Consider the following 13,055-nt stretch of genomic DNA (forward strand, 5'->3'; position numbering starts at 1 on the left):
ACAAACTTTAAACGCGGGAAGACTGGTCGCTAATATGTCAACTTCCTGTCACGTGGTAATGTTACCGGAAGACTCGTGTTTTTCGCGGGAGATACGTATTTGTTGTCGGAAGTTCTCACTCTCTGCAGGGCGAAAGGTAGGGAATTGACCACTTATATAAACAGCATAAAAGTCTTCAATGAGCTTAAAATTTTGTAGGAACGTGGATAAGTGTTGCTAACACACGACAGATTACCGAGAGACCAGGTGCGCCCGAAAACACTGCCAAAAAGCATCTGATATTTTGAGCGCGAAAACGTGAACTATGTTTATACGGTGTGTCGCGAACTAAAAAAAAAAAATACAATTGAGCTTATGTGCTTTTCTGCCTTTCTTTGCAAACGTAGCTAGCATGTTTTCCGTAAGTAACCATATGAGAGTTCTACTGACCAGTTGAAAATCATGACAAAAAAGTGAATGTTATGGGAGATTCCGCGAGCGCGTGTTGGATATGAGATGGTAGATAGCCAACGAGACGTGTAGCGCCGAGTTAGCTAAAATCATGAACTTTTCATTGACTGTCTCAAGTTTTGGCTTAAAACTGGAGGATTTTTTTGAGTAACAGTTTTGATAGGAGCAACGATGGGAACTACATGTGCAATACATATTTAGAGCGTTGTGGAAAAAAGGACGGCGGAGCCGGGGGCCGGGGGCTGAGGATGCTTAAAACTCCCAATTTCAAGCAAAAAATACATAAAATAATAATTTTACAAATATCTTCGGACCCCCTACCAGTTAGTGCCTCTGGTCCTTGATTGTAAGCGCCCCCCCCCCCCCCCCCCACCACCACCCAATTCAAAATACGCCCTGCCATCCCTGGGACATTTACGCAATCTTTTGGATTTGTTTACTAGTTTCAATAGCCAGCAGTTGGTTAAGTTGCCAGAATCACCTTGTATTTTGGGATAATCCAGACCATGATCAATGATCCAAGATCACTTAATGGATCATGCAGACTGGTTGCATTGATGTACCATGATCCAAGCGATGTTGGACCAATTCAGTCCCAATCCAGATCATCCCAAAGCAATGCACTCTAAAGTTTCTTCCAAAAACCTTGTAGCTTGTGTTCTTTTCAAATTAACAGACCTTTGAGAACATGGGTGCCCCTAACAAGAAGTGATTTACCTGTACCAAGTGTGGGAAAAATTTTGACAAGTCAGGAAATTTTAAAAGACATGTTAAAAGCCACAGCAGTATGAAACTGCACAGGTGCTCACAATGTAAATGGTGCTTTGATCAAAAATCAAATCTTGAGCGTCACATGAAACACCATGATAATTGTAACGAGTATGCGCACACGAAGTACAAGTCCAGTTCCCGCCTCGCGGATCACGTGACACGGGGCTCATGTGGTCAGCCATGTTGTAGTTTTCGTCGTTGCTGCTTAGTGCATTAAATAAGCTGTTTTGCGGACACCGTTGTCTATCCACTTGTCGTTACATAGTGTCAGAAGTTTCCCGAATCCACACTACAAGAAAACTGAATGATTTGTGGCAGAAGTCGCCGAATTTATGAGCGAACGCTGTGGTGAAGATAGCTAACAGCTTCCTTTGACAAGTCCGATTTCAAGTTTGACAACAATGGCGAATTTCCAAATACCTCCTCCTGACATACTCAAGCTAAACGATGGTTCGATAGCGTCCAATTGGCGAACTTGGGTCTCTGCTTGGAATAATTACAGGTTGGCTACGAAGCTAGATAAAGAGAAAGAAGCGCGCCAAGTAGCGACCCTTTTGGCAGTAATTGGAAAAGAAGCGAACAAGGTGTTTCGTACTTTTACATGGGCCTCGCCAGACGAGGCGAAGAAAATCGCTTCGGTGGTAAGCAAGTTTGAAGAGTATTGCATTCCCAGGGAAAACACTATTTACGAACGTTTTCTTTTCTTTACGCGGGATCAGCGGGAATCTGAAACTCTTGACCAATATTTGACGGAGCTTCGCCAAATTGCAGCAAATTGTGATTTCGAGTCAATCACACCCGATCAGCTTCTCCGGGATCGACTGGTGACAGGTACCAAAACTGCAAAGGTACGTGAAAATTTTGCTCAAAGAGAAGAAATTGACCCTCGTGCTGCCGAGAGTACGGCCGTGCAAATGAAAGTTATGTCTGCTGAGTCCGGATTGAGTGCTGTGAAAGAGAAAGAGAAAGAGAAAGAGCAGTCTTACGCTTTTCATATGCACACTAAAATCACAATATGAGATAGAAACAAAAAGTGGAGAAACGAAGAAATGGAAACCTCTTACAGGATATATGAGGATTTAATTAATATTTTAGATTATATTTTCTGTAGGGTTATCTATCTCCTACCCATTAATCTATTTCTAATCTCCTGTCAGATGCATAACTCATTTTACTTTTAATGTACCACATGCCTTTGGTCTGTTTTTTATGTTTCTGTACTACAACCTCAAGCTGTAATGATAACTAGCTATTTTTCTTCTCAGTTTTTTTTTTCTTTGCCCCTTGTCGTCACTGTATTTCTTAATTGTGTAAGTCGTGTAACTGTATTTGTTAGTAATGTAAGTCGTTTAGTTATTGTAATTTAAATAGTGTAAATAATTAGAGCAATATAATGTAAATAGAGTTAGTGTTGTAAGTAAGCATTGGTTTCCCTTGTGTTATTGCAAATAAAAAAAAAAAGAAAGAAAGAAAGAGCAGTCAGAAAATCTCCCATCTGTCAGCGGTGGCTGGATCAAGGACTGCAGATACTGTGGTCGGAACCACGAAAGACGCAGCTGTCCTGCCTTTGGTCAGATATGTGCATATTGTAAAAAGAAGAATCATTTTGTTGTCAAGTGCCCAGCAAAAAGCAAGGTGTCTACTGTCCAAGAGCGATTCTATTTAAGTGCTGCAGACGTTGGTAACGGAGGTCGTGAGATGGTGACCCTCACTGTATCAAAGGAGTCTAAGGCCCTTTCAGGTCATGATGTAACTTTCTTGATGGACACTGAGGCTGAATGCAATCTTTTGCCTTTGGATGTCTACAAGAGGGCGACAGGCGATTTATACTTGAAATTCCTCAATGCACGGGGAAAGTCAGTCCTGGTTTTGGCTAATGGAGATGAGCAACCCATCGAGGGCAAAGCCACAGTGTATGTCTCCCGCAAAGGAAACGCACACAAAATAGAAGTCAATGTAGTCAGGGGCCATGGGTATGAGCCCATACTGTCCGAGCAGACAATGCTGGAAATGAAGTTGATAAAGATTCTTGACGGCGACCGAGATCCACGCGTCAATGTACTGAAGACAGACACAGAACCGTTGCTGGAAGAGTATGACGATGTATTTGAAGGCCTTGGAAAGTTGGACGGACAATACCACATCGTAACAGACGAGTCCATCAGACCTGTAGTACATCCTCCGCGGCGTCTACCTGTTGCGATGACTGAGCGAGTTCAGAAGAAACTCGAAGAAATGGCAGCTGCAAACATAATCATCGCACAAGTCGACCAACCTACTGACTGGGTGTCAAGTATGCTAGTAGTGAGCAAGCCATCCACTGAAGCTGAGGGGGAAACCAAGTTACGAATCTGTTTAGATCCCAGAGATCTGAATCTTGCCATAAAGCGTGAACACTTCCCGATGCCCACAATTGAAGAAATTGCAACTAGGCTGAATGGGGCGAAACTCCTCAGTGTTTTTGATGCCAGTAATGGTTTCTGGCAAGTAGAACTTGATGATGAGTCTAGTACTTTAACAACATTTAACACCCCGTTCGGGCGTTACCGTTGGAAGCGAATGCCATTTGGCATCAATAGTGCACCGGAAGTTTGGCAGCGCAAAAATGCGAGAGCACATTGAGGGGCTTAAAGGAGTAGAGGTCATCGCAGAGGATTTTGTGATCGTTGGATTTGGCAACACACCTGCTGAGTGGCAGGCAGATCATGACCGGAATGTGCGTGCCTTCCTGGAGCGCTGCCTTGAGAGAAACCTGAAGTTGAACAAGAAGAAAGCTCGACTGAGACGGCAAGAAGTTCCTTTCATCGGACACGTTCTAACCCCCGAGGGACTGAAACCAGATCCACTCAAGGTAGAAGCCATTGTGGGAATGCCAATCCCCAGTGATGTTCAGTCCTTACGTAGGTTTCTTGGCATGGTGAACTACTTGGCAAAGTTCCTCCCACGTCTATCCGAAGAAACAGAGGTCCTGAGAAGACTCACTGAAAAGGATGCTGAGTGGTGTTGGATGAAAAGTCATGCAGATGCTGTGGTCCGTGTCAAGGAAATGATTGTATCTGCACCTGTACTTGCCTACTATGACATGAATAAGCCAGTGGTCATTCAATGCGACGCTTCCCAAAGCGGACTTGGCGCAGCTTTGTTACAAGAGGAGCGCCCAGTGGCTTACAGCTCTCGTGTGATGACTCAAACTGAACAAAACTATGCTCAGATTGAAAAAGAGCTACTCGCCATAGTTTATGCGTGTGAGAAATTTCCTCAGTACATCTTTGAAAGGAGCAATGTAATTGTGCAGTCAGACCACAAGCCGCTGGAAACGATGTTCAGGAAGCCCATCCACAGTTCGCCAAAACGCCTCCAACGCATGCGCCTCCGCCTGCAGAACTATGACATCCAAGTGGAATACAAGAAAGGAGAGACCATGTTCTTGGCTGACACATTAAGTCGTGCATACTTGGAAAATGAGTGTCAGACCCAGGACAGTGACGTCCGTTCTAGCAGAGAACAGCTGTTTGCTTTTGAGTTAGAACAGATTAAACATGATGAAGATCTAAGTGTCTCCCCTACTCGTCTGGAAAAGCTGCGTGAGAAGACTGCCAAGGACGAAGAATTGGAGATTCTATCTGATGTTATCCATGAAGGTTGGCCAGAGACCCTAGCAGAAGCTCACAAATATGGCAGGCGTCGGAGGCAAGTAATTGAGCTGTATTGGAACAGTCGTGATGAGCTGACCACAGAAGATGGAATGGTATACAAGGGTCATCGCCTTGTGATACCATTTAAAGAGCGTCTTGGCGTTGTAAAGAGCCTGCATAAATCACACATTGGAATAGAAGGAACATTGCGTCGTGCTCGCGACACTGTTTACTAGCCTGGGATCACAGCCCAGCTCAAAAATCACCTTTCAAGGTGTGAAATCTGTAACCGTTATCATCCCGAACAATGTAAAGAGCCATTAAAGCCTCATGATGTGCCTAATTTGCCTTGGGAGAAAGTTGGAGTTGATCTATTTGTGCTGGACGGGCAGTCATTTTTGATAGCCGTTGATTACTACTCTGGTTATTTTGAAGTGCAAGATATGAGTAGCACCACCAGCACCCGTGTGATCACCGTTCTAAAGGCGTGGTTTTCCAGACATGGTATTCCTTTGACCGTCATCAGTGACAATGGGCCTCCCTTCAACAGTGAAGACTTCAAGACCGTCAGTGAGGAATGGGACTTTCACCACGTCCCATCAAGCCCTTATCACGCACAAAGTAATGGTCGTGTTGAAAATACAGTTAAGACCTGCAAATCATTGCTGACCAAAGCCCGAGCTGATAAGCGTGATCCTCTGCTGGCGTTACTTGAGTGGCGCAACACACCAACTGAGGGTATGAATGCTTCTCAGTTACTATATGGTAGGCGAACACGCACCCGTCTCCCAGTAGCCAAGAAATTTTTAACTCCAGAGGTGATAACTGATGTCCCCGAAAAGATCAAGATCAGGAAGCAGAAACAGAAACACTACTATGATCGCCACTCGCATGAACTGCAAAAATTGCACGACGGTGATGCCATTAGAATGCGATTACCACGCGAGAAGGAATGGTCACTGGGGCGCGTCATTGGAGAGGAGGGGGCCCGTTCCTACTTGGTTGAGGTGAATGGAAAGCATTATCGTCGGAACCGCAAATGGCTCAGAGCAACACCCGAGGAGTTACCAGAGTCAGTGGAGACAAACCTCGAGCTGACGGATCCTACTGAACTGGTTGAGTCAAGCCCAGCTGAGCTGCCACAGCCAATGATACCATCATCACCAGTAGTTTCTGGGCCACACACTGAAGGTCGTCCAGTGCGTGATCGCCGCTCGCCATTGTGGCTAAAAGATTACGGGTGCTGAAATAAGACACTGACTCTACCTTGTGCTTTTTTACTTTGGCTTTATTATGTACTTGTGCAGAGCATTTCAGTTGGTTACAATGTTTAATGCACAAGGTTTTCTAAGGCAGATTTGAACATGATGTTATCGTTTTCTTTTATTAGTATCAACGTTCTGTCTGCATTTACTGAACTATTAGACTTAGGAAGGGAGATGTAACGAGTATGCGTACACGAAGTACAAGTCCAGTTCCCGCCTCGCGGATCACGTGACACGGGGTTCATGTGGTCAGCCATGTTGTAGTTTTCGTCGTTGCTGCTTAGTGCATTAAATAAGTTGTTTTGCGGACACCGTTGTCTATCCACTTGTCGTTACAATAATATGAAGTCCTTTGAATGTAAACAATGCAACAAGGGATTTACCACAACATGGGGTCTTAAGCTGCATGTAAGAATCCATGCAGAGTTGAAGCCCTCTAAGTGCTCAAAGTGCGAAAAAAGTTTCAGGCAGTCCTCACGTCTCCAGCAGCACAAAAGGACACACTCTGAGCTAAAGCCTTTCAAGTGTAACAAATGTGAAATGTCATTTAGCCAGTCGTCAAATCTTCAACAGGGTATTAAAGAACTACATGATCTCAAAGAGAGCACACATAAATGTAGTCACTGTCAAAAGAAATTTTCAAGAACTTCTTATTTACAAATTCATCAAAGAATACACTCTGGGACAAAGCCTCTTCAATGTGAACACTGTAGCAACTCATTCAGGTTTTTGTCATCCCTATATCGGCATTGCAGAAGTCACTTGTGTGATGAGTAGAGTGGAGATGTAGTTTGTTGTAAACGGATAATAATTATCGAGGACACAAGGAAACGCAACTCAACTCTCTTTAATCTGAACATTCTGGACATCCGAATCACACGTGTCACTGCACATGCGCAGTCCTAACAGTCCGAACAATACCTATTATATAACATAGTTGAAGGCTTCATCCTCAAGGAGCAATTGAAATATGACTTGAAAGCAACTGCAAAGGAATGCACTTGTTTTGAAGAGAATTCCAGTGAAGAATGTTGTTTAATCCTTCTGAAACAAGAAGAAACAGAAGGAAGCCAGGAAAGTGAATGCTGGATTTGCCTTAAGAGATTGACAGATCCAGCAGATATGATAAATCATGTTAATGAGCACTGTCAACTTTGAGCTGGAACAGGTCAGCCATAATCTTATTATTATTCCAGTTACACAAATAGAAAAACATCCGAAATGTATCGTTACCTTGTTTACCCTGAATGCCACAATCAAGTTCCAGTTAGCCAGTAATGCAGGTGTATTTGGAGTGCATGGGCAAATGTTTTGAGTAAGTGTGCCATTTTAGATTCAGACAGCATTGGAAGTATGGGTCAGTCTCCAAGAATGACAACATGTACATGTGTACAAAATTCTTCTGAGCATGCGAAAGGTGGATCTCGAACAGCTTGCCAAACAAAATGCCAGAATTGCAGGCCATACGTTTCATTCATCAATAGTTTTTAAACTTTTAAGAGCAGCTTCGCCTAAATATCAACTAGACTTGGAAATAGCGAAAAAATCGAATTTCTTCAAACTCGCCCAGAATGAAGCCCTACGGGCACTAGTTACAAAAATATCGTTTTAAGTTCGATAAATCAAAAATTATTTTTTTCCGCAATTTTTTCGTTTCGATGCCCCAAATCGGCGAAAATCCATCGAAAATGAGCGGCATATTCAGAGGCTCGTAAACTCAAAAGTAAAAATCTTCATTACAAACTGATTGCACGTTGTATTTGTACTTCCTTTTTTGTCTATTTAGAGCTAAATAGATCGTGATTTGATTAGAACTTAAATATTTGACGAATTTTCTAAATTAACGACCCAAGACAGCTTTACAAGAGGTCTACATTTAGCCTATTTTCAAATGCTAAAAAGGCGTTCTGGTACACGGCTTTCCCCAAAACGACTAGTTTGGTGTGAAAGAGCATTCTTTCTTCTTCAAATTAGTGAAATAAAATTTTTGGGTAAATAAAATCGCGAGCGCTGAGATAGCGAACTAAATGCAGCACTTCTTCCTGAAAACGTGACCTTTGACCCGAGCGTAACGAAACCGATTACTGCAAGAAAACCCGGAAGAAAAGCAAACGCTTCGTTATTTTGAAACAATTTCTAGTGATATCTCTCCGAAACCATGATTGCAAGAAACTATTTCCAGATATGAAATCTTACAGGGTCAAAAAAGGAGCTAAAGGGCGCATCTTGACACAATAACTTTGTTTGCTGAGAATTGAAGTCAATGACCGTTAACGAATACCAGTGAAATTTGCAAACTTGAAGTATGTTAGCCGATACTTACCCGAATATTTATATTAATAGAAGAGTCGTCTTCTTGGATTAACCTTCAAAAGAAGCAGGATCCAGATTTGAAAACCTCTAAAAGAAGAAATGTTTAATGTTCCGTGACCTGCCCGCTGCTATAAATTAGCTTAAATTCCATGCACATGCCGACCGCATGTTTGTCGTAAAACCAACTGAACTCCACTGACAGTTTCCATGGGCAACCCCAAAATAAACAATCCCCAAAAATGTTAAGTGAAATTGGCTGTCTTCATGAACAGTTAGAAGCTCGGGTCAAGTTCCATTACCTTTTAAAAGTGCTTGATTCTACTTTGTTCACTCAGTAGTTACTGTCACGTTCGAATACTGCGTAGTATCGGTCACGCCAAAACACTGCAGACCGTGCAGACTGAGTAAGTTTCCCATACAAAGTCTTGTACGCGTTTGTCTATTGAATCAAAAGTCAATTCTGCGCTTGTGCAGCCTGTGGATAAATGACAGACTTTCAGATATATTCAACACTATTTTGTAACTAGACCCAAAAAAGGAGTCACAATGAAAAGCCCAAACAAGTGTCTGCAGTAGCACAGCGGTCAAACGTCTGCGCATGTGCGAGCAATGGAGCAACTAAAAGGTGGCCAAAATATTTTCATGACACTGTTCTTTTCATGGGTCATCGGTATCCTATAAATGACATTTTCCTCGTTATTTATATATTTGTTTATGTTTTAGCCGGTACAACGAGAAATGACTGAGCTAACAGAATGAGCTAACAGAATGACTTGAGAGTTAAAAATTGTTCTACCTTCTGCTTGTTGCAGGTCTTTCTTTTCCGTGGTATGAATTTTCCGTGCTCCTTGAATTTTTTGTCCGCCTCGACTTTGCATTTAGTGCACCAGTTTTTTCCAGGTTTGTAGTTTAGAAAAGCTTTTCCCACCTGGTCAAAGACCAGGTACAGTCGGTTTGGGATCGGTATTTTGGCCAGCTATGCCCCCATGACGATGGACATGAACATCGTTTGCCGTTTCGATTCATCTCGTTCCTGTGCTTCAGACAAATCAAGGATCCGGATGGAATCCCCCCAGTCCTTGCCAAAATTTTTCCAGCTCGTCTGAGCGAAGCCGAATCACTGCAATTGTCTTTTTCTTCTCCCATTTTTCCTTCTTTTACACATCGTTTGTCGTCCGTTTCCGGCGTCACGCATCGTGTGATTAATAAAAACAAATAAAAATATACTACGCCGTCGGCTCGTAGCATGACACGGGTTTTAAGACTTATAAACTTTTTTGGTAAAGCTCAAAACAAAATGGTAAATCAACAGAATACCGGTAACTTAATAAACTTTGTGTCTGAAAAGTCTTAAGTTTTCCTTTTACCTGCTTTCTTTTCCTTTTACAGATTTCTATGAACTTTTCAATTTTTTTTCGTAAATTTTGCGTGACACCGGTTGTTTCCATGTTTTCCTTTAAATTTTTGCGCGGGAAATTGGCGCGCGGCTGCCAAAAAATGTACCAATTTGCGCATGCCCGACGTTTGAACGCGGTGTTGTCTGCAGTCTGCACGGTCTGCATTGTTTTGGCGTGACCGATTCGCGGCATTCGAACGTGAGAGTAGTGGACAAAGTCGACGCAAACAAATAAATTCAAGCACTTTTTAAAGGTAATGGAACTTGACCCGAGCTTCTAACTGTTCATGAAGACAGCCAATTTCACTTTACATTTTTGGGGATTGTTTATTTTGGGGTTGCCCATGGAAACTGTCAGTGGAGTTCAGTTGGTTTTACGACAAACATGCGGTCGGCATGCGCATGGAATTTAAGCTAATTTATAGCAGCGGCAGGTCACGGAACATTAAACATTTCTTCTTTTAGAAGTTTTCAAATCTGGATCCTGCTTCTTTTGAAGGTTAATCCAAGAAGACGACTCTTCTATTAATATAAATATTCGGGTAAGTATCGGCTAACATACTTCAAGTTTGCAAATTTCACTGGAATTCGTTAACGGTCATTGACTTCAATTCTCAGCAAACAAAGTTATTGTGTCAAGATGCGCCCTTTAGCTCCTTTTTTGACCCTGTAAGATTTCATATCTGGAAATAGTTTCTTGCAATCATGGTTTCGGAGAGATATCACTAGAAATTGTTTCAAAATAACGAAGCGTTTGCTTTTCTTCCGGGTTTTCTTGCAGTAATCGGTTTCGTTACGCTCGGGTCAAAGGTCACGTTTTCAGGAAGAAGTGCTGCATTTAGTTCGCTATCTCAGCGCTCGCGATTTTATTTACCCAAAAATTTTATTTCACTAATTTGAAGAAGAAAGAATGCTCTTTCACACCAAACTAGTCGTTTTGGGGAAAGCCGTGTACCAGAACGCCTTTTTAGCATTTGAAAATAGGCTAAATGTAGACCTCTTGTAAAGCTGTCTTGGGTCGTTAATTTAGAAAATTCGTCAAATATTTAAGTTCTAATCAAATCACGATCTATTTAGCTCTAAATAGACAAAAAAAGGAAGTACAAATACAACGTGCAATCAGTTTGTAATGAAGATTTTTACTTTTGAGTTTACGAGCCTCTGAATATGCCGCTCATTTTCGATGGATTTTCGCCGATTTGGGGCATCGAAACGAAAAAATTGCGGAAAAAAATAATTTTTGATTTATCGAACTTAAAACGATATTTTTGTAACTAGTGCCCGTAGGGCTTCATTCTGGGCGAGTTTGAAGAAATTCGATTTTTTCGCTATTTCCAAGTCTAGTTGATATTTAGGCGAAGCTGCTCTTAAGCATGCATACATTGATTCAAATGATGTAATGTTACCTTCTTTTCAGTAGGTTACAAAATTATCTATTAATTGATCATATCAAGGGTTAGACCATTTGGGTTTTGGGGAGGGGTGTGGGTCATTTGGTACAAGCAAGAATGTTTTTTAAACCTTTCATGCATTAGGAAATTTTTCTCGGGATCATGTGTATGCATGGCATTTTTTTCCCTATTTTGACATACTTTTTTCAGCTCATTGAATGTGTATTAATTTTTTATGGCAGTAGTCATGTACATTAACTTTTTTTCTCCACTACAAGTAAGCTTGTAGGATATGTTTTTTTTTGAAAATCACCCACCTAACCTTCCCTCAAAATCCCTCAAAAGTCGAATGGTCCACCCCTAACCTTATATGGCAGTACATGGAATAAGATGTAACTGCATTCCAAGGCAGACAACATAGACCTACAAATAATTTTGTGATTATATATGTAGTTTACTCATTCCTAAATTAGATTTATCTATCTATCTATCTATCTATCTATCTATCTACCTACCTACCTATCTATCTATCTATCTATCTATCTATCTATCTATCTATCTATCTATCTATCTATCTATCTATCTATCTATCTATCTATCTATCTCCAGTTTCAGTTCTAGGTGTATGCACTTAATTGTTCCAAATAAGCAATAAGAATAACTCACTAGCTACATAAGACGAAAAAATTAAGACAAAAAACGAACAAAATAAGTGAACATCATGACAAAGCAGAGTCTGGGACAAACTCTAACTGGAACCAGTCGTCGTCAAGCGGTAGGAATAATGTTATCATTTCTTTGGATCGATTACCTTTATGTAAAGAATAATTCGATTGTTGCCGAATTGTAGTTTCGTTGGAATCCGTAGAATAAACAGATTTCGACAGATTGTTTTAAGTTAGTTTTTGCAATAACTTTCAGTGGATATCAAGTGTCACTGAGAGATATCTGCCTAGAAAGGTATTCAAAATGCACCTCTTTGCATCAAAAAATTAATAGTTTGTCAAAAAAAATCCTGCTTTGTGGTCAATAAAAATACACGTCAACAGCACGCTTTGTGATGCCCATAACGCTGGTAATCGCATTTCCGAGCTTCTAGATTTCAAATTTTTCTGGGGGGGGAGGGGGGGCATGCTCCCCGACCCCCCTAGGGGAAAGGGGCCCTACTGCCCCTTTAGTGGTCACAGCCGCCTATTACACCTTCAGTGGCCGCTTATAACTAATGTTATTGAAACCCCTGCCAATACCTTGCAAATAAGATAGTAGCACCATTGCCATAGTTACATCTTTGATATTTAGCATCCATATCATGGTTAATTGACAGTTGTCGAAGCAAGGTATCCACTGACCAGTATCACGTGACCATATCGCGGGCTCAGACTTAGATGAGAAACCAGAAACTGCAAGGGACCGCATACGATAAACGCTGCGAGACACCAATCTTGACACTTTGTCTCCTTGCGCCCCGAAACACGTGATGTGGCAACGCGTGTTTAGGGGCGCAAGTGAGTTCAAAGTACGGAACTTGATATAGTGCCCGGGTCATTTTGCAGTTGATGTGCGTTGGCTGGCTGGCGTTGTATATCTTCGCTACACAGTGCTGACGAGCCCCGAGAAGGGCGAAACAGCTGTCCATTGTTGCGATCCTACTTTATCGGTTCTTGTCATGTTGGTGTCTCGAAACGTTTTTCACGTAGGGTCAGCCTTGCAGTCTATTGCTTGTCTTCAGACTTAGAGCTCATCAAGGTTGCATGTTTTTTGGTTATATTCTGGAGGAGAAGGAGGAACTGCGTGCAAAGGGTAAATTTCGGCGCAAGTTAAGGTATCATGGTAG

Source organism: Orbicella franksi, chromosome 5 (assembly GCF_964199315.1).
Source record: "Orbicella franksi chromosome 5, jaOrbFran1.1, whole genome shotgun sequence".
Lineage (NCBI taxonomy): Eukaryota > Metazoa > Cnidaria > Anthozoa > Scleractinia > Merulinidae > Orbicella > Orbicella franksi.